Here is a 27,371-nt window from a genome sequence, read left to right as displayed (position 1 = left end):
TACTTTGTCACAGGAATCAATTTGTTTGCCAGTTTTCAAAGAGAAGCAATATGAATTAAAACAATCAGGTTTTGTACCTTCTGATATTTTCATTTTACTTTTGCATTTAAGCATATGATTGTAAAACAAAAGGATATCACATGGCAAATTTTAAAGTTATCTTAGGAAGTAATTCTCCTTTGCATTATTTCCTGTCTATTCTTTTTTGCCAAGATTCATATTTAATATCTTTTTCAAAAGCTTTACTTCAAAAGAAATACTAAATGTCTAATCCCCCATGCCCCTCAAAAGTAGTGGTCCTAATATTAAAAAATTCTCCTTCGAATAAGCCCCCATTTGGTAAATGCATGTTACTCTTTATAATTCCAGAATAAAAATAATACTAGCAGAAATAATAAAATAACCCCAGATGATAAAGCATTTGTTCTTTAGTTTTGTTTCATTAGGTAAAGATGGTTATACTCCCTGCTTTAGGTTGGATAAATGCAAAGGCTGGTGAAATTTGTTCGGCTCTTTCTCAACTTTTTCTTTCTAACATCTAGTGAAGGTGGTCTCGTGATCAGAAATTTATCATGAGAAGAGGGATGTATTCTGGGGGAGGAGAGAGGAAACCTCTTAGAATTTTTATTGAAATTTTCCCTACATCTTGTTTCTGTAAAAAAGTACAGAAGATTCTAGTATCTGAAATTTCATTATCTGTTGGCCAGAAAAATTTTGATTCTCCAAAATATTTTTGTCAGGAGCTCTTCAAGAATATAGATCTAGGCTTTCACATATCTGTATCTAGGTGGTTTTCATGTTCCGAGCCTAGTGTATGGATGTTTTTCAATAACCAAGTGTTAAGCAGACGTTTGTCACATCTTTCGTATAGACTTTTAACAGGATTTAAAACATTAGGGCATAAAAGAAATGTGTGTCTGATATGGGATGAAAATAACTTCATAAAACTGGGCAGCAGATCTGCATGAGCAGAAAGGAAAAAAACATGGATGTGTTATGTATCATGAACACAGCCCTTTGTTGAAATACTTAATAACAGTGTAGCACTTAGTCACAGTTACTGTCTAGAAGTATTCTAATATAAATAGAAATGAATTTAAATGGGAACATGTGACTCAAAACATTCTGAAATATAGAAGACTAGAATTTGGATCAGTGCAGTGATGGCTGGGTTTATATCTGGAGATGTGAGCCTGAACAGACAATTAAACACGAACATTAGAGACCTTGGGAGCTGATGTCCAGACCTCTTCCTGCTTTTTCTATTACCTCCATTTTTTTTTTTCCTTCAGGATACATTGACCTGCTAAATGTAGTAAGTTCTTTAGTATATCTGAGATAGAAATACTAGCTTTGTAGATACTCTTTCTGAATGACATTCAATTAAGATTTTTCTTTTTCTTCCTTTGTTTTTCTCAAGCTTTGGAAAGCAATTCAGTGTCCTGGTTTGCTAGTGTTGTCATTAACTTTTAGTTTATCTTTTTCTAACAAGCTATACTATACTCAGTCTTAATGTACAATAAAATAAACTCCTTTCTTTTTCTTGCAGTGAGCTTGGAAATGAGAAATAAGACCAAGGGTATTCCAGTCATGGAATTGAATCTGTGCTGGATTAGAGGTCATTACATGATGTAGCAAAACATGTTAGATGAGAATAGTATTTTCCTCCCTTCCCCAAATGGATTTAATTTCTTAAAGTTGTTGCTTTACCTGTTAAGTCTAGGTCATTTAAATGTTATTGCTTCCACCAGCAGCAGGTGGAAAAAAGCTCATACTATTCAGCTGGTACCCTCTGAACCCTTTGAAGCAAATTAAGGATGGCACTGATAATCAGTGGTGATGTTGAAAACCCGCAGAAATATTTTTTTTTTTTTCCTTATTTGTCCAGGTGTCTGTTTTACATGAATCTGTATTAGGTCTGTACAAAATTACACATTAGCCTAAGTATGTTTAGTAATTAAACTAACAGTGCTTGTAGAAGGGCAGTCTTATTCTGTGTGTTGTTTTCGTATCCGAAAAGCTATCTACTATGTACTGGGCCAGACCCTGATTTCCTGCCTCCTATGCAAAAGGAAGTCAGTTTTCTGCCTCCCAAGAGTATGTGGATACTGTTATGAGCTATTGATCTAAGGTGGTAAACACAGTCTAAATGCTGGTATTCAAAATGCAGCATAAGATCATGGTGTCTCAGTGGCCTAAAAATGGCTACTTATTAGAAGAATTCTTAAAGCATCTAGGAGCACTAAGCATTTGTGAGACTACTGAAACTGGAACTGTCCTAGATGACTCTGATAGCAGCGGTGGGTGAACAAAGTATATCAATGGCACCTCAAAAGCATTGATCTAATTACACAGATTAGAGAAGTTCAGATGCAACATAGGTTGTGTATCTGTTGACACTTAAAAACACTTGAAGGGTTATTTTTGTCCTGCTCCTTTTTGAGTCTACTTTTCTGGAGGGAAAATATTGAACATAAACATATGAGCCGTCTAACTAGACAGAGCAGTGGAAGAAATTTTCTGTATTTGAGTACTCTAGTAAGCACTGCCTTCTTTACAAGAGGTTTGTATGAATCAACATACATCTGCCTGGAGAAAAAACCCAGCAGGATTATGTTATTATATGAACACTACTGAATGCACCACAACACCTGAGGATATTTCTGTCAAGTTGGACAAAAACAATGTAAGTGCCTGGTTTTATCGGACAGTCTTGCTATGCCACCCAAGTCTCCAGGGAATTTCGCTGCAGTTTTACAAAAAGAGCATTTCCATACCTAGCATACTGACAATTATTTTAATTTGTTTAAATTGACATACCCCTGTGGACAGCTTATTTAAAAGCTACACACACTATTATGTGTTCATTCCCTAAAGGTATTTTTACTTCAGGCACATTTGGCATTGAATTAATTATCATTCTAAAATGTACTTTTAGAGTCAGACTAGTTTAGCTGGATGAAAAAGCTTTGTGTGGAAGAAATGGTGATTACTATTTGGAGCCCATAATGGTTTACAAATGTCAGCTCCGTTGCTCATGGAAAGTGAGCCCATTCTCCTTGAATCCACTAAATGGAATCTTTAAATGTTATTAATTGAAACTGCTTATAGTTGCTCTTAGCATCACTGGAAGCTCACAAGCTTCTCAAATACATCTACATGTTCTTTCTGTTCATTGCAAAAGGGGTTTGTTTGTTTTTGTTAGTGTGTTTGTGTATTTTCTGAATTAATCATTGTTTGCCTTTTTAATTGATCTTTACTTTTTTTTTTTTTTATTTAGCTGCTATCTTTTTCTTACTGAAATCTACCCTTTCTCAAGTTCCTAGTAAAGTATGTGATATCTCACAACCTAAAACAAAGGCAATAACACCAAAAATCTCTTGTGTTGGAGAGGAGTTAGTGTAAGCGGTGTAATTCAGAGGGAGACATTTCCTAATCTTATGGCCAGATAAAGTCACGTCATTGATGTGACTGAGCTCAGATTCGTAAAGGAGTCAAGCCTGGGCAGCATGCTCCCAGAAAGCAATATGAATTGGAGGCACTCCGTATAGTTTATTTAGAGGACACTGGCTGAGGGCTGAAGCAGTTCTAAGCACTATGTGCAGTGTTTTCCTGTATAGAGAAGTGTCTGTGTCTGCCATTTCAGTGTACAAACCTGGAATCATCAGACAGAAGTTAAAGAAGGGAACACCAAGGCATCAAGTTGTATTGGTTGTTAGTGCTGTGGAATTGCACATCCATAGTAAATCCATCCTAACTAGTTTTTCTGGTTTAATTGAGGATTCCTGGCTCATGACTTTGTAATCTCTGAGTTATCATCTTAGCAAATTCTTTCAGAAAGAGTTTTTAAGTGTAATACTTCATTGGTTGAGTTCTTCAGGGTGCAGTTGTGTAGTTCAAAATTTCACTTCAATTCTGCCAATCAGGTTCAGGATTTGTAATGTGGAGCGCTTAACATTTAAAACTGAACATAAACACATTGTAAAAAAGCAGCCAAAGAAAGCTCTGTCTTTGAAAAATCTTGAGTTGGATTCCCATCATCCTCTAGTCATCTCTATCGTGTCCCCCCATGGCAAAGTCAGAGCTGCTGAGCTCCACAGAGTATCTTTGCAGAGTTGCTTAGCATAGGTGTTTCTGTAATTATGATACATTTGAAATAAATGTTCTGTTTAATGATCCTCAAAGGTGTATTTCCATTTGTGACAGTGGTACTGATATCAGGGTGGTAAGCTGTGGTGAAACAGCTTTAGAAATCAGAGATGCCAAAAGTAAGTCTAGAATTTCTCACTTCCATTTTTGACCCTTTCGTTGTATATGTAAGAAGAAAATACAGCTGGTTTTAGTTTCAGGGAAACATGAATCAGTAGAACCTGTGAAACGAAAGCTAAAGGAGAATTAATGAGTAAAAAATAAAGTTTTCCACATACTTGACTGTTAAAACCAATCAGATGAAATAAACAAAATTCTCATGACAAATTGAGGTTATGCTAAATAATACAATGAAAACTTCAGCCTAGTGTTTGACAGCAGTCAAAAAAGTGAAGCAAATGTTAGGGACTTTGTAAAGCTTGCTCTGAATCTAAGAATGAAACAGGACAGATCATGATTGGATAAACTTATGGGTCATCTATATCTTGAGTGACTGCGTAGCTATGGTTCCCCCCAAAAAAAGTCATGTCTGAAATGGACGTGAGCACATTTGCTTTCTTTTCAAATATGAGAACTAGGGGTCTTCAAAGAAAGTTAACAGAAGACAGATTCAAACCAGAGAAAATAAAATACTTCTTCACAAGATAGCTAGCAGACATGTGGAAATATTTATTGAATGTTGTGGATGCAAAATGTTTATATAGACTCAAGAGACTAGTCAGAGATTGAAAGAGATCTGTTGTGGGTTACTAAAAAAGCAAACCACAACAGGCCCAGATTTCCTGAATCACGGAAGGGTCAGAGGCTGGAAGGAAAAGGAATATTAAGCAAGGTATCATGTGATTGTTCTTACTTTTCCCTAAATATCCGCTTGTGGTCCCTGTTGGAGAAAGAATACTGAGCCAGATGGATGCTCGGTCTGAATCAATACAGTCATTCTTATTTTCACAAACTATTTATTGTTTGAGGTTGTTTAGAGAGACTAAGAGTGATGAAGATTCATGGCAGTAGCTGAATGTTTCCAGTTATGCTTGGAATACTTCAAATCAACGCAGTGTTTATGGTTTTGTTTTTTTCTGTAGTCTAAATGGCAGAAGATAAATGTAAGAGTTTAGAGAAACAAAGTAAATGGAGAATAGATTTTCTGGGTGGGCTGTTGGAAATAATCTGCTCTTTGTGATGCTGCATTTCAATTGTTTTTAAATGTATGAGTATTTCTGAATTAATTAATGAGAATTCCTGAATCAAAACTGGTTTATATTAGTCATCAAATCAGATAACCGATTGTAGGAAATAATGGGTTTGAAAGTATACATTAAATTGTTGCAAATTCAGACCTCCAAGGACTTAACCAAAAAGACCTGAAATACAAAAACTATGAAAATACAAAAACATATTTTTTTAAAACCCAAACAGTCCCCCCAAAATATAGAAAACTAACTGTATGTCTCATTTCTCCCCTAGTATGAGACTTTACATTTATCATTAAAAAAAAATCCAGGCAAGCTATTGATCATATAGTATGCAACAGGAACATTGTTCCAAAATTATTTGCAGTCTTAAAAATTTCATTACAGGCAATGTACTGGAGGCAAAGAATTCTAGAATTTAGCAACTAAATCAGTGAAAAGATATATCGTGGAAAGAACATCAGAACATCCTTTAAAAAAATTCAGCTTCTGTAGATAATGATATGCATTACAATTCATTGTGCCCATTGATATTTTTTATTTTTTTTAATTTTAATAAATGAGACTATGTCTTTAAACTCAAAAGATGTGTGCTGCCATGCAGATCCACTCTTGTTGCATTGTTTGGGTGATTGAGAATGTTACTAGCCTTGCAGCACCAAGTACATATTGCTTGGGGAATTTTTGAATGGCCTCTACTTTCACTGTGAAATACTGCATTGTGAAACCTGTTATTAAATATATATTTATGTATATTTCTATACAGATATTGTAGAATCAACTGGGTTGGAGAAGACCTTTAAGATCATCAAGTCCAACCATTATCTCAGGACTGCCAAAGCCACCAAAAAACCATGTCACTAAGGGCCTCATATACATAGTTGTGAACATTTCTAGAGACGGTGATTCCATCACTGCCCTGGGAGCTTGTTTCAATGCCTAATTAGCCTCTCAGTGAAGAATTTTTTTGCTAATATCCCATTTAAACCTCTCCTGGCCATTACTTCTTGTCCTATTACTTGTTACTTGGGAGAAGAGACCAGTCACCTGCTTGCTCCTTCCCACTTTCAGGTAGTTGTAGAGAGCAATAAGGTACCCCCTGAGCTTTCCCTTCTCCAGACTAAACACTCCCAGTTCCCTCAGCTATTCCTCATCAGACCTGCGCTTCAGGCTCTTCACCAGCTTCTTTGCTCTTCTCTGGGCCCGCTCCAGCAACTCGATATCTCTCTTGTAATAATGGACCCAGAACTTAACACAGTGTATTTCTATAGGTGTATCCCCATCTGTCAGTATTGCCTGAGACGGTATATTCAGTGAAAGCCAAGAAGACCTTGGCGCACAATAAGTAGCTGTGGACTGTGTCGGCGTTTTATGTTCTGGGTTTTATATGTTCTCAGATAGTGATATCCAGGCAACCATATATCACTCACTTAAGCAAGAGTAGGGACAGTCAAGGCAGATTAGTATTTATTGAATGGTTTGGTTTTATTTCTTCTCCCTTGCTGGAAATTTAACCCTGCAAACTGTCTATGAAAAATACAGAAATAATCTGTGCTACTGTGTTGTATGTGAATCTGTAAAATGTGTGGTGCGCCCACATGCAGCTAAAATGGTATAGTAATTCTTCTGTGTCTGAGTTGGGCAGGATACAAGTATTTTCATTATAAATTCTTCAGCAAACGTTTTCTCCATCCTTCCTTGTCCCCTGGAGTTGTCAGTTGAGCATATAAATGTACACTGTATTTGCCTTCCTCTTGGTAACTCCAGAGATACATACTTGATTTGGGGATGCCATACAAAGATCGAACTTGCTCAGGTTGTGAGAGAGGTTTGATTCTGGGAACACTCTTCCAGTCCCTTGAAATCACAGCACTTTTGTGATCAGGAATTGTCTTTATACTCTGAATGAAAATCTGCATGCTGTAACTCTTTAATATCTGGATTTATTGAAGAACTTGTACCTGGCTATAAATAGGAATCCAGAACCCCTTCTGCATGTGTGTTTCCTTTTTCTGGAATCAGCTGCGTCAAAACTAAATTCTAATTCACAAGAAATGGGAATAATTGGAGTATGTGAGTCGTAAATCCAGTGAATTCCGGTGTCTCTACTTGCCCATTTCTAGCATTTTCGTGCTATGATCAAGACTGGAGGTACTCATATTACATATTTGCAGCCTATTATACAGTTTTTAAGATAGACTTCTAAAAACATCCTCTTATAAAGCTGCTCCAATAAAAGCAGTTGAATTGATGAACACATGCATCCAGGCAGTGGGACCCTGAGCTCAGTGCTTTACACTTAAGGAAAATTGAGTTTGTAGACATCAAGACTGTACCCAGTTACCACATTACTAGGTAGGGGCTCTCAGCCATCTACAGAAGCTGAATGACTGTGAAGAAAAAAAAAAAAAAAAGAAAAATAGTTGAAAAAAACCAAGGTATTTTGATATAGAAGAGCAAGAACATTGAGGATGCAGTACTTCAAAAGCTCTCTATCATGGACTTCCTTTCTACTGCCTGCTCCTCTATTATACAGTAACAAGGGATATAATGGTTTAGATGTAAACTGTGTCAGTTATATAAATGTGTATCTCAAGTTGTTTATCTCAAGATCATTGTTGTCAACTGCATTTATAGTCCCAGGAACACTGCGTTTACCTTAAAAATCAGCCTTTTTGTTAACGTGCCAGTAGTATCAAGATTCATAAAATCGACAAGCAGAAACTTTAACTTGCATATCAAGGGGAGAGGGTCTCCGCTGGGATAATACAGCCTCATATTTTGAAGTCTAAGTATTAGTTTCAGACTTGTGAGTAATTCCATCCATTTGCATTCTATGTCAAAACAAATAATTTTCTATGCCTATTGCAGGTCATTAATTTTTCAGGGAGTATTCAGTGCTTCTCAACTGGCTGTATCATTAGTCATTAACATCCTTCTTTACAGCTGAAGCTCTGTTTTGACCTGTCAGTAGAGGCATGGTTTGTGGAAATTCTATCTATTTATTTGTTTTACAAAATCTCAGAAACCTTCTCAAGCACTCAAATTTTGAAGCTGTATATGTTGACATTTTAGCAAAAAAATCCCTGGAAGATCATTTGGGTCTCTGTTTGATGGAGAACTTGCAGTCAGCTGACTTCGTTTGTCATACAAAATGTATTCAAACATTAGCCAAATGGTTTTGTGTATGTTTGAATAAGGATGGTTTCTTTTCCAGTCATTTCATGGCTTTCCACCATTAAGACTAGAAGTGAAAATAAAAGTGTTTTGTTATCTGATGGCACAGACTGTTTCCATCATACCTTAATTTGTCTCCCGAGTCCAAGCTCCATTCACAGCTAGCATGTTCCATTTAGCCATGAGCTGAACTATCCACTTCCCTTCCCCTTTTTTCTTTTTTTTTTTTTTTTTTTTTTTTAATAACTGCTATCAATTTTACCTAAAATGCCCTCATATGTATCATTATGTTGTGACTTGGCTTCTCCCTTTCATTTGCTCCTGAAAGTTCGCTTTTAGCTGAGGCTTGGGACCTCTGCCTGCCTCCTAAAAAGATCCTCTTTAGTTTCACTAGCGGGAGATGCCTTATCATGATAATTCAGTCATTTTCACATCAGGTTTTAAAAAGACCAAACAACAAAAACCCACTTAAAAAAAAAAAAAAAAAAGAAAAGAAAAAAGAAAGAAAAAGAAAAGAAAAGAAAAGAAAAGAAAAGAAAAGAAAAGAAAAGAAAAGAAAAGAAGAAAAGAAAAGAAAAGAAAAGAAGAAAAGAAAAGAAAAGAAAAGAAAAGAAAAGAAAAGAAAAGAAAAGAAAAGAAAAGAAAAGAAAAGAAAAGAAAAGAAAAGAAAAGAAAGAAGAAAAGAAAAGAAAGAAAAGAAAAGGAAAGAAAAGAAAAGAAAAGAAAAGAAAAGAAAAGAAAAGAAAAGAAAAGAAAAGAAAAGAAAAGAAAAGAAAAGAAGAAAAGAAAGAAAAGGAAAGGAAAGGAAAGGAAAGGAAAGGAAAGGAAAGAAAAGAAAAGAAAAGAAAAGAAAAGAAAAGGAAAGGAAAGGAAAGGAAAGGAAAGGAAAGGAAAGGAAAGGAAAGGAAAGGAAAGGAAAGGAAAGGAAAGGAAAGGAAAGAAAAGAAAAGAAAAGAAAAGAAAAGAAAAGAAAAGAAAAGAAAAGAAAAGAAAAGAAAAGAAAAGAAAAGAAAAGAAAAGAAAAGAAAAGAAAAGAAAAGAGAAAAGAAAAGAGAAAAGAAAAGAAAAGAAAAGAAAAGAAAAGAAAAGAAAAGAAAAGAAAAGAAAAGAAAGAAGAAAAGAAAGAAAAGAAAAGAAAAGAAAAGAAAAGAAAAGAAAAGAAAAGAAAAGAAAAGAAAAGAAAAGAAAAGAAAAGAAAAGAAAAGAAAAGAAAAGTAGCACAAACCAAAGAATTTTCTTTTCTCTCTAATTTTATTATGGGAATAATACAGATAATTACAGACACTCTAGGTGATGTTAAAGCAGACAGTTACTTGGCTTTACATTCTCCTTTTATTCAAAAATATTACACATTATTATTACTAAGGCAAAAAAAAAAAGAAAAAAACCTTGAAGTAAAACAATTAAAATGTAATTTAAATGAAGCAATACTTTTGAGAGTTAGTAATTGCACTGAGCAGCTCATTATGCTATAACTAGCCAAGCTGAATTCAATGACAAAGTTTTATATATATATATATACACACACACATATATATATCCACAGCTTTAAGTACCTTTATTGTAACACAGCGCTTTGAGAAAAAACTTTGGAAAATTAAGGTTTAAGGTGAAGTTACATATAAATGTAATACTTGTGCCTCTCTTTGTCCTAGAGCTGGCTCTTCAGCATAGTGAACTGGCTTTAGAAGAAATGCATTCACACAGACAAGACTGCACTGGGTAGAGGCTGTGAGCTGTGGCAGCGCTCTCCTCGACTGCTGTCCACGCTATGCTGCAGCATCCACAAGGTGTGGGAAAGTAGGCTGAGGTGAGAACAGGGTGAGAAGTACACACACAGCAAATAGCAGACAAATTCCCTGTGTAAATAATGGAGTTTTGCATTTCCACCTATGCTGTGTTCTAGTTTCTGTTCCACGAAAGTCAAATGATAAGTCTTCAGATTAAAGCGGCTCAAGAAAGACAAAGGAAAAGAAAGGCTAGGTTTTCACAGCTTGCTTCAGAAAAAGACTGAAATCCAGTTTCATTCTTTAGCTAAGGGGACCTGACCACCCATGACAATCTGTGAGAAGAATATTTCAACCATCAGGGCTTACAGTATTAGAACTGAAGTTTCTCTCAGTCAGTCTTTTGGAGATGTTCCACTGCGAATGTTGTTATTTGCATTACATTTCAAATGTGGTCTAGTTTAGATACTCACTTGGGTGGTTGTTGCAGTGAGTATGTGAGATGAAAGCTGACCTCTTTTAAAGATAAATTTAAAAGCTTTTCCTATGCCCTGCTTCAAACCACTGTAAATTATAACTCTTTTGTGATACATAGTGTCGCTTGTCCTCTTTGTTACCATTGTCATTAAAGGCAACACTATGATGTATCTCTCTGTATCTAATTTCCCCCAAAGCTGTGTCTAAGTAGACAGTGGGGAAGTAACAGCTCTCCCAGATTATGTCACAGGCTCATTTTTAACAGTGTTAACAGAATAGGGGCAGAGGTTTGCAGTGAGCACTAATTGTGCTAAACAGGGTTTTCTCAAACAGGATTCTGGGAGCTCTGCAAAAACATCTTGATTAAAGATATCCCTTAAAAGAGGAAGAAAATGAATCCAGGGCTCCTATATTAATTCTCAAGTGTCTTTTCAAATGAACCAAAACTGTATAGCAAACTCAAAATCCTATTAAGAGTAGCGATGACTGAAACAATATGTTTCAGTGTATTTATTAAATGAAAAGAAACCCATGAACGTTATAAACAGACATGTGTTGCTGTCTTTTCATCCTGGGTTAGATGATCCTCTAAGTCCTTACACTTACTGACTTAAAACTAAATTGCTATGTGGAGAGTTTTGTATGCCTTTATGTCAGCTGTCCTCAATCTTCCTCTGTCATCCGAACGCTTGTGGGAACAAAAAACCAGAGGAATAAAATGGCAGAAAAGAGAAATCTGTTGAGCTATCCAAATGTGAGTGTGTTCAGAGTCCTCCTCTATTTCCCTTGCACACTGGTCAGCATCATCTTTAAATGCTGACAGTCTCTCTTTAAGTGTAGAACTTGTTAATCACCACAGGTGGATTGTGTCTGTCATCTTTCTTGATGAGCATGGTGATGGAAAACATAGCGTTATGTTTTGGGGGCAGAGAATTAGGTTACTTGTGAAGCACTAAGAAAAACAAAAGTTTTGTGGCATCTTGACAGCAGATGATAACAAACCAATTTCATATTTGCCAGCTGAGAATTACAGGCTTGGCCAGGAGTAATACAAGTATAACTTTTTAATTCACTGTGTTTTCAGATTTTTCTTTTTTTTTTTTTCTTTTGTCTCCCAGAGAAAGAGACTTCTAGGCAAACACTTGAGGACATGTAAGAGAATTACACTTTTAATATTATAGTGCTCATTATTTTAATTACTGGCTGCAAGAAGTTGCTCTGAGACAATTTTTTAAACTTCCTGAAATGATCGTTAATATTTGATGACAGAAAGAACACTATCTCCTCAAGTAATGAATTGGTGTGTTATAAAGCCATGTATCCAGAACACTTCTTGGGCAAAATGTTTTTATTTCTTTGACTCACACTGCTCCCAAATGACTGAAACTTCCATTAAAGCTATGTTTTCTACCTGCACAGTACTAACCTATTGCCTACTATTTTTTACCATTGCCACACCTTTCTGAAGTGGAAGCTGGCTGGTTTAAAACATCCCCTGATTTTCAAAGGTTGATGTTAGGCATGTAGTTGAAGGGATTTGTGTGTTCTAGAATAACTTGGGGAATGAGCCTGAGAGATTAAGCCAGACATAATGAAGCACCAGCATACTGTATCAGGCAGCTATCTTCTGTGGATCAGCTAGAGGCAGGACAAGGCTCTGCCCCACTGACTTAGTACCTAAGCACCAGTGCCTTTGAAAATAGTAGTCCTGTAGCTGTACATGTTGAATCTTTGCTGAATATGCTAGCTATTGCATTTATAACCAAAGAATTCCAGATAGAATTATCAAAATATATAGGCTCATTAAAAAATTTCAACTGCAAGTCTTCTGGGTTTGTTAGCTTTTGTGGTTTGGACTGGTTTGAGTCTGCTGTGCAGATGACCAGATTCCACTGCCTCCTTTCACTGTTCAGGTGGGTTTTCTTTAATCTTCTGTCTTTTTTAAAAAACCTTTTCATATTGCTCAGATGATATTGTAGGGAAAACTTCAGCTTCTCAATCCTTCAGTATCTGCTTCAGTGTTTCACCTTTGTCAGATATTCCATTGTCTGCCTTATTGTCTATTCCCTTCTCTATCTTCTTTGTTACCTGTTGAACCAGCTTTCTTAGCTCTCTTTCTCTGGTTTTCTTTCCTTTTCCTATAATGCATAATTTATTGCTTGTTAAAAAAAAAAAAAAAAAAAGACAAAAGGGAATCTATGAAATAAACAGGCATTTTGTTGGTGGATTAAGCAGGAGAGCTGTCTTGCACAAAATCTATAAAGAGAATAGCTGATTTCAGTGATCATATGTGGTAGGAAATGCTGACATAGACTCAGGTCATCAAGTCTTCCTTCAACATTGACTGCTGAACTTTACCTTTAAGGGACGGTGAAGAAGAAAAAACATGAAGTCTTAATGTGTTATAAATTGGCCAAGAGAAAAATAGATGCCTCATATATTATCAGTCGACAAAAGCAGTCAGATTCTTTTCAGATTCAAGGGGGTATCTGGGTACCCAATGTAAAGAACCTTAACCTTAAAAAAGTATCAAATTCAGAAGATTAATCACTCCGGTCAAATTGGGCATCCAAATCCTGTGCTACCCAGGATCTGTAAGAGTTTTCAAAAGAAATCTGAGTACACTTAGTTATTTTCTATTTCCTATTCATTCAGGTCTTTCAAAATAAAACTTCATTTTCAGTTAATTCAGCTAATGTTCTCAAGGCAAAAATAAAAAAACCTACAAATTTATTGTTATCCAGTTTTAATAAGATTTCTTTGTATAAAACACAAGTAATGACTCTATGATATAAAAGGTATGAACTTCAGAATACCTGAAAATTATTGTAAGAATGATCTTTAATAATTTTACAGCTTATTTTTAACCAATAGGTTATGGTTGTTTTTTTGTTACTGCGTTGGTCTCAGTGGACATAATTAATAGTGAAGTTGTTTTTCATTTTTAACAAGAATATTTTTTAGTGCCCCTGAAAGTAGGGGCATTTTTTTTTTTCTAATTAATAATTCTCTCTGTTGGAAAAAAAAAATCAAACATAATAATGGCCACATTCTTTGCGTGACTGGAAGGCAGCTGCTAAGCATACTATGAAGTCATATCTCAAAACCACAATTCTGAATGAAATTCTAAGCTGGTATAAACAGGCGTAACTTCATTAAGTTCAGAGGAATTATGTTTGCCTGCTGTAGTCTTGAAATGGCCTTTATTATCCCTGAAGATATTAAGCATAGCAGTAAGTCACTAACTTTCTTGCTTTTGGAAAAGCTTTTATAGCTTTTGAATGTGCTGTAAACAAGAATGTGGTAGATTGTCAATTTAAAATTATTTAATGGCACCATTTCAATAGAGACGTGTTATTAAGCAACACAAAGAATCTTTGAGGCTATGCAACTAACTCTGGAATCATTCGTGTCTTTTGTTGTATGGAGATGCAACTAATATAGAGATTAATTTTGCTAATTATGTGAGTAAAGAAAGTATGGTGGGAGACCAAAGTATATTTTTCTTTCATTTAAATCTATCACTAACAAATATTCTTTTAGGACTGTAGTTCTCTCCGCACTGTAAAAAAACCTATTTATTCTTTTTGGTGATTTGAAAAGCAAGGTAAGACAAACAATACCTTATCTTTTAAGAAAGACATCTCCCCTCGCCCCTTACCCCATCCTCATCTAAGGTTGTAGATTTATGTGTCTGTGTGCAAATTGAGAACTGGTCATCAAAGTCATCCTTTCTTGATTTGGCACTACTTACCTTTTGAAATTTGGGGTTTTTTTGGTTTTTGTTTTTGTTTTTGTTTAGGTGGGGTGGGGAAGATGTTTGAAATATTTCAGGGAGAAAAGATAAAACCATTGTCTTGACCTGTTCTGATAGCTATGTAGAATGAAACTCATGACTTGTTTGGGGTTTTTTGGAGGGTTTTTTCTTCAAATTCCTTGGTGTTGAATGTTTTATGTTGTACATGCCTGAGGTATTACAGGTGTTATTACCTGGTTTAACAACTGACTGCCTTCAGTTCTAGTGTCACCCTGAGCTAGCAGAAATTTTATGGAAGACTTGAACAGGTTCACTCCCTGGTCTCCTGAGGCTGTATATTCACCATTCTCCATCACAGATGTGGAAGTGCTAAGTTTTCTGGAAAGCTTCTCTCTGTGATAGTCTCAGCTTGAGTCTAAAAATGGCAGCTTCAGTAGCCCCAAAAGAAGCTGTCATTGAGCTGTTTCCATCCTAATGTGACAAGTTTAAGAGATATGAAAAGACTGACGCATTTTGAACAAATCTTCCTTAAAACTATCAAACTGACTGGTTACTTGAACCTAACTTTATTTAAACCCCTGGTAGTTCTCCCAGCATCAGTATTCAACATACTGTACAGTCAGTCTTCCCTCTTCTCTTTGTACCACTGCAGCGGGACATGATAAAGTTCATGCAGTTGTCATTGTAAATAGATGTGAATTATATGTAATTGCCCATGTTACCAGTTTATAACAGAATAGGCTGATACAGAGCCCATTGATGTGAATCTCTCCATTGCCTGTAATGGATTTTTTATCAGACCCAACAAAATAGACAGAAGAGAGACAAGAGGAAAGAACAAAACATAAAAAGCAAGTGAGTCTAAAGGTAGCAGAAGAGTCTCTGCTGAGGTCTGAGTGTTGAACTATAGAAAACCCTCATTGAATATCCTGTATGGGTTCACAACTGAAAAATATTTACTGAGTACATTTAACCAAACGGATTTAAGTATACATAATCCATTTACAAAACATTTACAACTATTGGATAAACTGAGCTCATTGTTTGTGTGGTTGTCTCTGCAATCAAACCGTAATCATGTGTAAACTGTGAGCAACCATGTGCAGTTCATATGCAATTACTTATGAACTGGTTTTGTGAATTCCAATTGTATTACCAGTGATAATAAACTTCAGCAATATGGGGGTTTAACATCTTTAAAAACCTTCAGTGTCTTTCTTCCTATATTAAACTCTTCCAAATTTAAAAATATACTAACATATACCACACATTTTAGGATTACCTTTCATTTGAACTGATGAAGTTCATGTCACAGAACACAGTGTCTGGCCATAACCTGCTTTTTCCATGCGTACTTGATCATTTCAACTCCAGCTCAAACCTGGTGTGTGTACTGTAATTCAGAGTAGCATCTCTATGGGCTGACAGTACAGCAAGAGAAGCTTTAAGCTATACTACTTTCTTTTTAAGACTGCTAAAAGGTGTCTATTTTTTGCCTTCTTACCACTCTATCAGCTTTTGAACGTTAAACAGTAAGTCAGCATAGCTTTACAGGTGGTGAGAAATGAAAAATAGAATTAATGCCATTTCTTTTAAAATTCCTATTTCTAGTTTCTCTGGGAAGCAAGTCACAAAAACATCATGAAGTTATGAAGCCATAGAAGTTTCTCTCATATACTTTTGAGAGGACCTCATTAGTCTCCACTATACTGCCTGCACATAACTGCTTAAAACTTATGCGAAAGCACCATAGTAATGTGTCTCCCGCTCATGAACATATACAATGCTCTCTGATGAGACTTCTTTGCCATAGTTTCCCAGTGCCTCACAAAATTCACTGATTTAGCCTTCTGTCATGTTGTGGTTTCCACTGACATTTTGTGTACTGCAGATCAGAGTGTGGTAGTCAGGTACTGGAGTCATAATCTTGAAAAGGATGCTTCTACAGGTATAAATCCTGAGGTTGCTGGAGACTCTTTCTTCTGTAAGCTGCTTAATTAGCCAGCTTTCTCCTTCCCTCACAACCACCTATGCTGTTGCAAACAGTCCAAGGAAGATGTATAAGAATAAGCAGCTTTTTTTCCCCTCAAAAATCAATTAGCACAAAGAACTTTTTTCCTCATCCTAGGAATAATAATTTCTGCTAAAAGAGAACTAGCAGAAGACAGAACTAGGTTCTGAGAAAATGCTGGTAGATGTTAATGTGAGAAAAAGGAGCCAAATCCACTCTTAAGTAAAGGTAGCAAACAACCAACAACAAAAAAAAAAAGCTATCCCTAGTCTGAAATTCCTCATTTAAATACTAATTATTACTTTCTTTTCATGAGTGTATAAGTTCATTCGGATACTTCCTGAAAAAAGTCTGTACGGTCTCTCTTCAAAGAAAAATGTCAGAGGACAATAGTCTGCTGCTGGGGAAAAATGTCAAGGTGAAGTCTGGCCATATATCATCTCTAAACACTGAGGCACAAGGATTTCAAGGGGGAAGGTATTTATCATGTGATATTGTTCTATTACAATGACTCTATATTTCTGTTCTGCCAAGTGATTGATGCATGCTGTGTGTAATCATTCTTTTAGTGCACTAGTATGTCAATTTTTCACTGTAACGTTGTTAAACAGTTGCATTCAGGCTGACTGCAACAAAAGACTCATGTTGGTTTCAGCCAATCTGAAAACAGCACATCATGAAAATGCCAGTACATAGGTTCAGTATTTATTCATTTACAAACAGTACAAAAATGCTAGATTATCCATCACACTACTGAGCAGCTTTGCTAAAAGCTTATAATAAAGATTATCTGACAACATGGATGGTTTGCTTCTGTGAAACAGAAAACAATGTACATGAAGTAACTGCAATACATGTGTAGCTTGAGCTTCATTTGAGGAAGTATGTGGAATGTTTTAGAGTGCATTGTCTGCCTGGGCCATTGTCAATAACTGTATTCCAGCCTTGCCTCTCCTCTGAGCAGAACACAGGACAATTTTGGTCCCAAAGTTAAATTAGTAGAGCAGTATGACACACAAAGCAGCATTTATTGTCACTATCATGTGCTAATGTGCTTCATGGTGGTTTGGGGGGATTGTTTTGAGGGGAACAGGCTTATTTCCTGCTGATCAGAAGTAAAGGTGGAGCTAGCACTGAACTATTAGATTGGACTAGATGATCTTTTGAGGTCCCTTCCAATCTTTAGCATACTGTGACACTGTGATACCCTACATCTCAAGGTGCCCTGATTGATAAATAGAGAGTGCTCGGGTGAACGCCCAGTCAGTCTACGCACATCCTTAGTCATGTTACTAGTTATATAAATAGCCAAGAAGCTACTTACATAAATAACCTTCCTTTCATTATGAAGTAGAAAAAAATTTAACAAAACAGAAAAACTTGTATAAAACTTGGTTTTTTTTAAAAAAAGGCTATTTTTTCATAACCAAACATGATGAAGTGATCCCGATTTGTGTGTGAGTACATTTATTCATGTCTTTGAGTGTCCATAAAAGTACATACTAGTCAAAGATTTATTTGCAAATTAAAGTTTTTACTGAACTTCTGTCATGTTTTTGCTAGTACCCATAACTTTTGAAATGAAATATATTTATTTGAAGTACTAATTGATACTAAAATTTTAATATTAATGTTAAATAATGCCAAAATTTCATTATATACTTTTTTATATGTGAGATATTATATAAATATGATTGAGATTCTTCTGTTTACATTGGAACCAACCTCATACACTTGTAGAAATACCTACACTTCATTGTTCTTATTCATTAAACTGTAACTGTACCTAATACTGTGGAAAAAAATTGGGGTTTTTTTAAGCTTTTGGTACATTGCTGTGGAAAGTCATGTTTCATGTTTTTCACCTTCCCAAGGTATAGTTATTTAAGATTTGGGGCTTCAGATAAAAATGTTGTCAGCACACTTTTAGGGGATGGTGAAAGAATTGCTGAACAAAAATTTTATATGTATCATACAGCTGAAAATTAATCTGAAGGAAAATTGTATGAAATGAAAATGTGAAATTTTCAGTGATATGTTCCCTCCTCCTTGCATTAGCTTCACTGGCTTTTTACTTTGAGACATATTGTAACTGTTAATTGTTACCCCATAGCGCAGCATTCACTGCTCCACTGAGCACATGAGACATCGCTCTGAAGGCATTGCCTGAATGAACAATCTGGCATGCAATGGGAATACATCCATTGCATCAGTCTTTAAGAAAAAGAAGAATGACTTCCTTTATGTAAGTTAGTGACTTGGCTGGTCCTGCATGTTTGTAGAGTAGTTTAGCTTCCACATACTATTCTTCCAGCCAGCAGTCAACAAAAAAAGAGGCTACAGGGACCCATCCTGTGGTTCCCAAAACCCACTTAGCAGGGAGTAAAAACTAGGGTTAAATGTTTCTTTGCCTTTATTGCCCCTACTTTTGTTCAAATGAGGACCAGCTATGTTTTTGTTTTGTGTAAAAAATCATGCAGGACCTGCCATAGAACTGAAATGAGTGTATTTTATTCCATTTAGAATTGACCTTGCTTAGAGGGCTTGAAATCTATCAAAATATGCATTTCTATCATCCTTAAGAGATACTGTTCTTAAGTAATTTGATTGTAATGGAGATAATAATAGGAAAATTATTTGAATCTTTTCTTTTTCAGAGGTATGTTTGACTATTATTCTGCCTTTCTACGTCAAGAACTCATTCAAAAGTAATATGTGGAATAGATTGTTCGGGTAACAAGGTCAGTTTGTTTTATTTCAACAACATATTCAAATGGCTAAGCTGATATGACTTCTGTAATACTGTTCCTTCTGTTCCATTACAAGAAGGAGGCAATGAATTTAAGTTAGATTTTATAGTAAGTAGTGGCTTTTTCTAAAATGACGTGCACTTTATTCCTCTAAAAATTTTGGAAAACATTTGAAAACATTTAATCTACCTTCTACTTACACGATTTATTTAGACATCATAATTAAGATACAGTAAAAATGCATTGTGGACTTTCAGGCTAGATTGAGAATGTTACAACACAGAAACTCAAAGTGGAAATCCTGTATATACTCACATGGACCTCTAATTTGTTCCAAAAATTTGTTCTTTTTACAAGTTGACTTTCTTCACAGTAAAGAACCATCAAGCTATGAGACTTTTGTTTTATGTGGGACCAACCACCTTCGCTCCTCCTGTCAGTGTAAAGCATAAACTCTGGATTACATGCAGCTTTGCACTACTGACCTAGCTGCAAGGTGCCATCAAAAGGGTGGTTATCTGTTCTGCAGCCTTATCTTTAAACCACATTGTTGTCATAATGTAAATTCCCGGTCTGTGGAAACAGGTAAAGTTAATGCAAAAAAAACTTCTGGTTTAATACTAGTGGTCAGTTAGATATGCAAATTGTAGTTCTGAAAACTAGGACTGTCTTTTTAGCAGCAGGCCAGATTTTTAAAAGATTAAGAAATAATGAAAGACATCACTTTATTCTGCCAGAATATTTCAGACAAGCTTTGGATGCAAATTCACATCCATCTTATCTCTCCTTTGTTAGTGGAAAGTTTCAAGTGTCATAAAGTAAATAAGATTCTGGTCTTTGGGTCAAGTTGAACATTTCAGTTAGGTACATCATGTAGCTTCATATTTTCCATCTTGCTTTTTCTTCGTCTCATCCAAATACATTGAGCTTCTAACTTTCTGAAAGGTGGGTATTCCTGTACTACTGTTAGCTTCCCTGTATCTTTGCACAACACATTTTCAGTCCCACTGGGCTGGCACCAATTGCAAGAATATGTTCCTTACATTTATTTTTTATTTTACCACATGTTCTCTCAGGAATTTTCAAGCTTGCAAGACTATGAAACTATAAAAATGAGAAAGATGATTGGGAGTTTTAGGCTGCATCAAATGTTCTTTTCATGGCTTATGCTCTCCGAAAGTCATGCACAGTCAGGTTTCAGACAGTGCTCAAATATATCTAGACTCAGTATTATACCGTTGACTGTATTATCAGCTGTTACAGTCCCAGGGCTGGGAGAAGGAGGCCACATCTTTCTGCTCATGCAGACATCTAAAAATGTTGGCTGTTGTAGGATTCCATTTAAATCACACCATGGAAGAACTGGCAGCCTAGAAAAACAGATCTGTTTTGTCCATTGGTGAATTACAGTTTCGTCAATTTCTCAGTGAACTTTTGACCCTCTGTTACTGTTGCTCTGGCAAACAGAGGATGGGAGCTCTCTTGTTGGCTTTTTCTAGACCATTACACCAGAAGTCAAGAGAAATATGGGGAGGAATAAATCTTGCTTTCCCATTGGAATAGAGTTGATAATTCACACCAGAGTTTTCAAACTCCAGAGTCCTTTCTAAGGGGCAAGATAGCATTCATGTTGCTGTAGTGACAGGAGTGAGAATCTGCTTACTTTTGGAGGTCTAACCCTCAGTATCTGAGCTGACTGCTTAGAAATCATACTTAGAAGCTTAAAGTTGAGCACTAGTTTTCTCCTAAGTTCCTATTTCTACTAGACTCTGTGATATGAGAACCAGTTTATATAATCCCCATGTTTATAAGACTTGTACCCCTGCTAGAATGAAACACTGGATAATTTAGTAAGTATTTGATGTCATAACAGATCTGTATGAGTCAATTAAAAAAAGTTTTAGCATTTTTCTAGGCATATAGATCAGGCAGAATGATTTATCTCTGCCTTTTTGGTCTCATTACAGTAATACCTTTTCCATCTGATAGGAACTCTTTGAACAGTTGTTCTAACTTTGGGGAAAAAAAGACCCTCTTCAGACTCTTCAAAGGTATCTTCAGCAGCTAATAATTAATTTTTTGGAGTGAAAGTAATTGTCATAGAATTGACCTTTCCCCGTAGCAATAGCTTCAGTCACTTCCATCTGTCAAAACCTCTTTGCAGGATTATAATTAATGGTGAAAAATATTTGCTGCCCTGTCAGTGAGTTATTGAGAATCCCAAATACCTGAGTGCTTTATGATATTCTGGCAGTTAAAAATAAATAAACAAACAAATAAATAAATGGAAATGCCACCTCCAAGGTGAGGACAGATTTCCTGGGATAATTTCTGGAACACAGAGGAACCTCAGTGCTCTCCCAGTTGATTTTGAAGCCAGAAAATAAGGAAAAATTATTGGTGTTCCTCATGAGGCTAGGAACAGATGAATCCAGCTTTCCAAAGGGAAGCTTTGTAACAACATGGCCACATTCTTTCAGAGAGCTGTGTGAATTACATATATATGAAAATGGCTTATTCTTTCTCTGCCACCCGTATTCTAAAACTGCTAGTGTTAGCAGAAGTGGTAACTGGACTGCTGCCACAGAATTGTAGTCAGCTCTGTCTTCAATACTCAGCTGCACAGATCCTCCCTATATTTTCTTGCCTTTTAGGCAATGTATATTTTCTCTGGAGGGAAGGCACAAATTCAAGGATAACTCACATCTTCCTCTTGAGCAGCTGACCAGCTGAGCATTAGCTTAGATATGACTTGGTCACAGAGAGTGAGCATTAAAATCACTGCTTGCTCACCACACCTACTGGGTTAGATGGACACCACAAAGCAGGAAGAATGTGCGTGTACAGAAGACTGCATGTTTTCACCGTCACCTGATAAGCAATAAAATTTCTTCCTGAGTTCTTTGAATATGGCATGTCACTTCCATGGACAGTGGAGTGTAAATTCCACAGTGCCACCTTCAGTGTTTTCCTTTTGTGTATTGACATTGAATGGTAAATGTAATCTCTCCCTTGCTTCCTGCCGAGATCCTGTGACTTACAGCTATTTTAATGTCAGATGCTGCTACCTAGTCCTCTGGTATGTCATTATCCATGTATTTAAGCTAAGACTACTTACAAACAGCTGCTTACAAACATCAGTCAGATAAGAGTTCTTATAGGACATCTGCACAAGTAGAAATCTATTCCAAGTTCTAGTACTGGAATGAGTGTGAACCCCCATAGTGGCTCAGGAATACTTGGAGGCAGCTATCGACATAGCTACTGAACATTCTCACCATGTGAAAGCACAGGAGTTATAATGCACTCTGCTTTCAGGTGTGGTTGGTGCTTTCAATTCTTTCTCATTATCCCTGCTAATACCCTCTGTTCTCAACTTCAGGCACATTACAGCAGGCTTAGCTATTGCTGCTAAAAGGTAGCTGTGAACTGCATTTGTATCTCAGTTCACAAAAGTCAAGCTGATAGTGTTACAAGACGGTGAGGAGGGTTTAGTTCAGACCCAGTTTTAGCTACTGAGCAAATAGCAGCAATACTGCCAGCCTTCATTACATTGCACAGACAGATGGTCTGGACTGAGAGACCAGCAATTAATGTACAATGTGTTCTTTGTTGGCACTTACCACAAAGGGATTTTTTGTGTATATAAACTGTCTTATTCTTAAATCTTGTTTTGTTTTGTGACTCTAGTGTCTGTATGGAGCTGGAGGGAAATAATTCCATGTAGGCAATAAATGGAGGAGTTATTCTCTCTTTTAGTTTTCATTCAATGTTGTAATGATAAAAATAATATTTAAATTTTGAAATACTCTTGTTATCATAGTAAAATATCCCAAATGTATCTTCTGCATTAAAATGAGTTCTTTGCCCTCTAGTATTCCTATTAAATTGGAAATTCTATAATTTCCATCAGGAAAAAATTTCCCTTTCCTGCATGATACATAGAAATCTAAGACATAGGAGTGAATGTACACATTTGATCCAGATGCTTGCCTTCATGAGAATCACTAAAGTTTTGTACTTCACTGATCAGCTGAGAACTTCTCATTATTTGTTTTAAATAATTTTTATTCTTCAGTTCTATTACCAAAACCCTGATTCATTCACTAAGTAGAATCCAACATGAAATGAGCCAGATGTACGACTCAAAGCCATGCCTTGTTCCTTGACTATGCCTCCACTATTTTATATCCTGAATGCATGTTTTTTAGGCTAGAGCTGTATCAAAAGACACCAACTTTTCAGGATTCCTATTAAAGCCAGAATGCCTGTGGATGTGTGTCAATACATGTCTGTTTGTTGCAATTTGCCACATCTGAGCTATAATTTGAAGCAGAGGTGATTATCTGCAAAGTCTATTTCGTATCAATACTCCTGCCTCATTTACGTGATACTGTCAACTCTTTCAATGAAGTTGGAAGGCTTTTTAGCTGCCTTTGAGGTATTTGGGAACTTATTTGGTCAGGATGTCAAACCTTAAATGCTAAGGACATAAATATGTGATCACGTAATCAGAGTCTGCATCATGAGCAATAGATAATATTCTAGAATTAATTTTCTGATATTTCTCCCTTTCCCTACAACCTTTCTTTTTCTTTTTTTTTTTTTTTTTTCTTCCTTTTGAAATTGTACTTTATATATGCAGTAGAGAAGACAGACAGATAAAAGATTGGACTATAAGATACTACAGATAAAAGTCTATTTTTCCATTCAATAAGGCAAACTGCAAACTTCCTTGGGCAAATGTGTCAGCAACGCAGGGGCTTTTTCTTTTATACCATACTTATTAGCCCTGGCTGTTGTATAAAAAGCACCATTAATACAAGTAGGAATGACTCTTTTGTAAACATTTGTTGTGCAGTCTTCAGATTATGCTACATGACATTGCACTGGGGATGTTCTTCCTGGTATCAAGCACTTTTCAACCACAGTTCCTCACTATCTGTCTATGGCTAGCTTTCTAAACTACAGTAAGTAGAGAAATACACTTAAGTACTCATTGTTGGCAGATGCTGCAGATATAGTGGCTTTTTCTGGGGGTTGTTTTGTTGGCTTGTTGGGTTTTGGTTATTTGGGCTTTTTTTTTTACATCAACAGCTCCATAAATTCTCAGCATTTCTTCTGTATTCTGCGGAAAAAGAAATGTGCCTGAGTGCCAGGCATATGTTACTACATTGGTGTTCTTCAGCTCATGTCACATGGTTCATTGTTTCTCAGCAAAGATGCATTTTGTGTCTAGGTACTCTTTCCTGTATTTTATTTTATTTTTTAACTCTAGCCCTTTCTCCAGAATTGCTTCAATACAGAACTCCAACTCTTAAACTTTTAAGAAAGCATTTAAATCTCTTTGATTAATACAGTTTTTCACTGACTTCATTGCTCTCGTTTTGTAATAGCCTGAATTAAGAAATAAGAGCAACAACGTGAGAATTACCTTGGTTGAGATGTTCTGTTTCAACCAGCAACAAATTCCCTTAATCCCTCCTCCATATACACAATGAACAGTGACTATAGAGCAATTGCTAGTTCTTGGGATACTTTGATGCTCAGAATAAAGTTCTCTGTGAACACTAATGAATTAATCAGTCCTCAACAGTCTCATGTATCGAACAAAATACATTTTCCACATTTTATACATGGAGAAAAAGGAGACAAAAGAGGCATTGACTCATACATCAATCTAGCTAACCTGTCCTGACAGATACCTCATTGAAAGTAAATATTTGTCTTTACTTTTTTGCCTACATTATAGAACTATTTGTGGTTCTGTGTAGCCCCTGGCTTAAAACTTAGCTTCAGGACTGCAATAATTTATGGTTGTCTGCAGTAAAGCCCTCTAAGGCTGAGTTTACCTATAAGGTCTCAAAGACATATATTGCGTTCCCTGCATATGGAATAGAAAATATCTGGTCTAGCATTAAATTACATGGGAAGACACCTGCATTTATGAGCAATATCTCTATTTTATAGTATTTCCTTTAATTCCAAAATCCAAAGTCCATGAAAATATTAATTACACTGGCATATCCTCTTAAAACATCTGATAAATTAAATTTTTTCTCTTCTATGCAGAATGAACCCTTAACTACCTTTATTGGGACTAAATCCCTTGCACTTGAAAGTTCAACAGAGCACAAGGTAGTAAGGAATCAGATACTAAGTGCCCTTTTCTCTCTAATGACACTTCAGGCATTAGTCTGTCTTTAACCTTTTGATATTCAGCCCACACTTCTCCGTGATTTTGATATTGAATCACATATTGATATCAATGTTTAAAACATTGTGTTTAATTTGTATAAAGGAGTTAGAAATTGTCATTTCATATTCACAAAAGGCAAAGCAAGATCATACACTGGTTTGGGTTGGAAGGGACATTAAAGCTCATCCAGTTCCAAACCCCCTGCCATGGGCAGAGACTCCTTCCGTTATACCAGGTTGCTCCAAACCACGTCCAACCTGGCCTTGAACGCTGCCAGGGATGGAATAGCTACAGCATCTCTGGACAGCCTGTTCCAATGTACAATGTAAAGAGTTTCCACTTAATTCTCTTGGAAGAATACGACTACTCTTCTACTACTACATCAGGGATCTCTAAGATCAGCAGGAACATGCTAAGCCTGATTTGAGTGGGTATGATGGAGAAGCCAAATTGGGAATGTTAATAAGCCTAGTGGTCTGTATATAATGTCAAACCATCTGATTAATATGGAATTAAGACAATAGGGACTTGCAGGTCAAATTGCCTTTTTCCCCAGATTTAGTGGGTTTTCTGTCTGCTTTCAGCGAGCAATGAAATAAGCTCAAAATGTGCAGGTTCTGCTCAGTGATACATTTGTCTTTTTCCCATCTTTGGTAGATTATTTGCAGTTACTATTTATTATTTCTCATTAATTACTGATCATCTGTAGTTACTTGTTGTGTTCTTCCAGAACTATCTGACAAAAATCAAAACAAACTAGCTTAATGATTTCATATTAGGATTCAAACTTTTTATGCCCAGGGCAGTCAGGAAAGCATAAGATCTCTCTGGATTATCTGGATGACTGAGAATCACTTTCTCATTACAGACTAATTTACTATGCTGGAATCTCAATATACTCTCTTTTACTACCACTGCTTAATGTAGTAGTTGGCAGAAGCATTAACTCAGCTGTTGCCACTTGGAGCATTTGCCTCAGTGATAAAGGCAGTAATTCAGTGCTAGGAGCAGAGCTCAACTCAGTGCCTAGAGATACTACAACTCAAGTATGAGTAGGCTGTGAGAAATCTTTAGTGTGTTTGTACATAATCAAGAAGACATCTGCCGAAGACCCTGCATGTAAGAGAGGGAGGGCAAGCAGCTGGATACAGAACCTACAATTTCTTGTGGCACTCATGAGCCATCCCTGAAAAAAACTTTGACATTCCAAATATTTAGCATAAAATTTCTGTTTATTTCAGGAGTAATGTTAGGAATTTCAACAGACTTCTAACATACAGTCTATTATTGAAATAACATTCCACTTCTTTAGAAGAGAAAAGGTTGTTGTGTAGCACACTTACCTTTAGTCAGGTAAAAACTTCAAGACTACTGTTTTCTACTTCGTACTTTCATTATTTCTTTCATTATGCCTTAATGTGAGACCCAAACTTGGACATCTGTAAGTTTGGAAAGAAAATTATGAATGACAATAATATTGAGTCTTCCTTCCAAAAAGGAATGACAATTTTAACATTGATTTAGAGCCCACTTCATAAACAAATAAAATTGGCTTTTTAAATTCTTAGACCACCGTAAAAACATCAGACAGTGGTTTGTGGTTGGCATAAGAAATGGCTTTTTTTTTCAGCTTGGAGGGTATTGCTAAGAGAGATATAGTGACCTCTAAGTTACTCTATCTCTACTTGTTTGAAAAAAAAAAAAACCAAACCACCAAGCTATATTACTAAAAAATGTAGTGAAAAGCAAAGCTAATTCTTCCAAACCACAACTTTGCTCCATTTTATTTTTCATTAAAAATAAGGTGAGGCTGCCTTAGTCTACTTGGAAATAAGAAAGTGCAAACAAACTTTCAACCTCCTGCTTGACTGTAGCTTTGTTTTCCCTTTGTGGGCAATGACGAAAGTTTTCCCTCACCTCTTAGGTGTACTGCT

This window comes from Psittacula echo (genome assembly GCF_963264785.1).
Source record: "Psittacula echo genome assembly, chromosome: Z".
Taxonomy (NCBI): Eukaryota; Metazoa; Chordata; class Aves; order Psittaciformes; family Psittacidae; genus Psittacula; species Psittacula echo.
The sequence above is the reverse complement of the archived record's forward strand: the minus strand, read 5'-3'. Positions refer to the sequence as shown.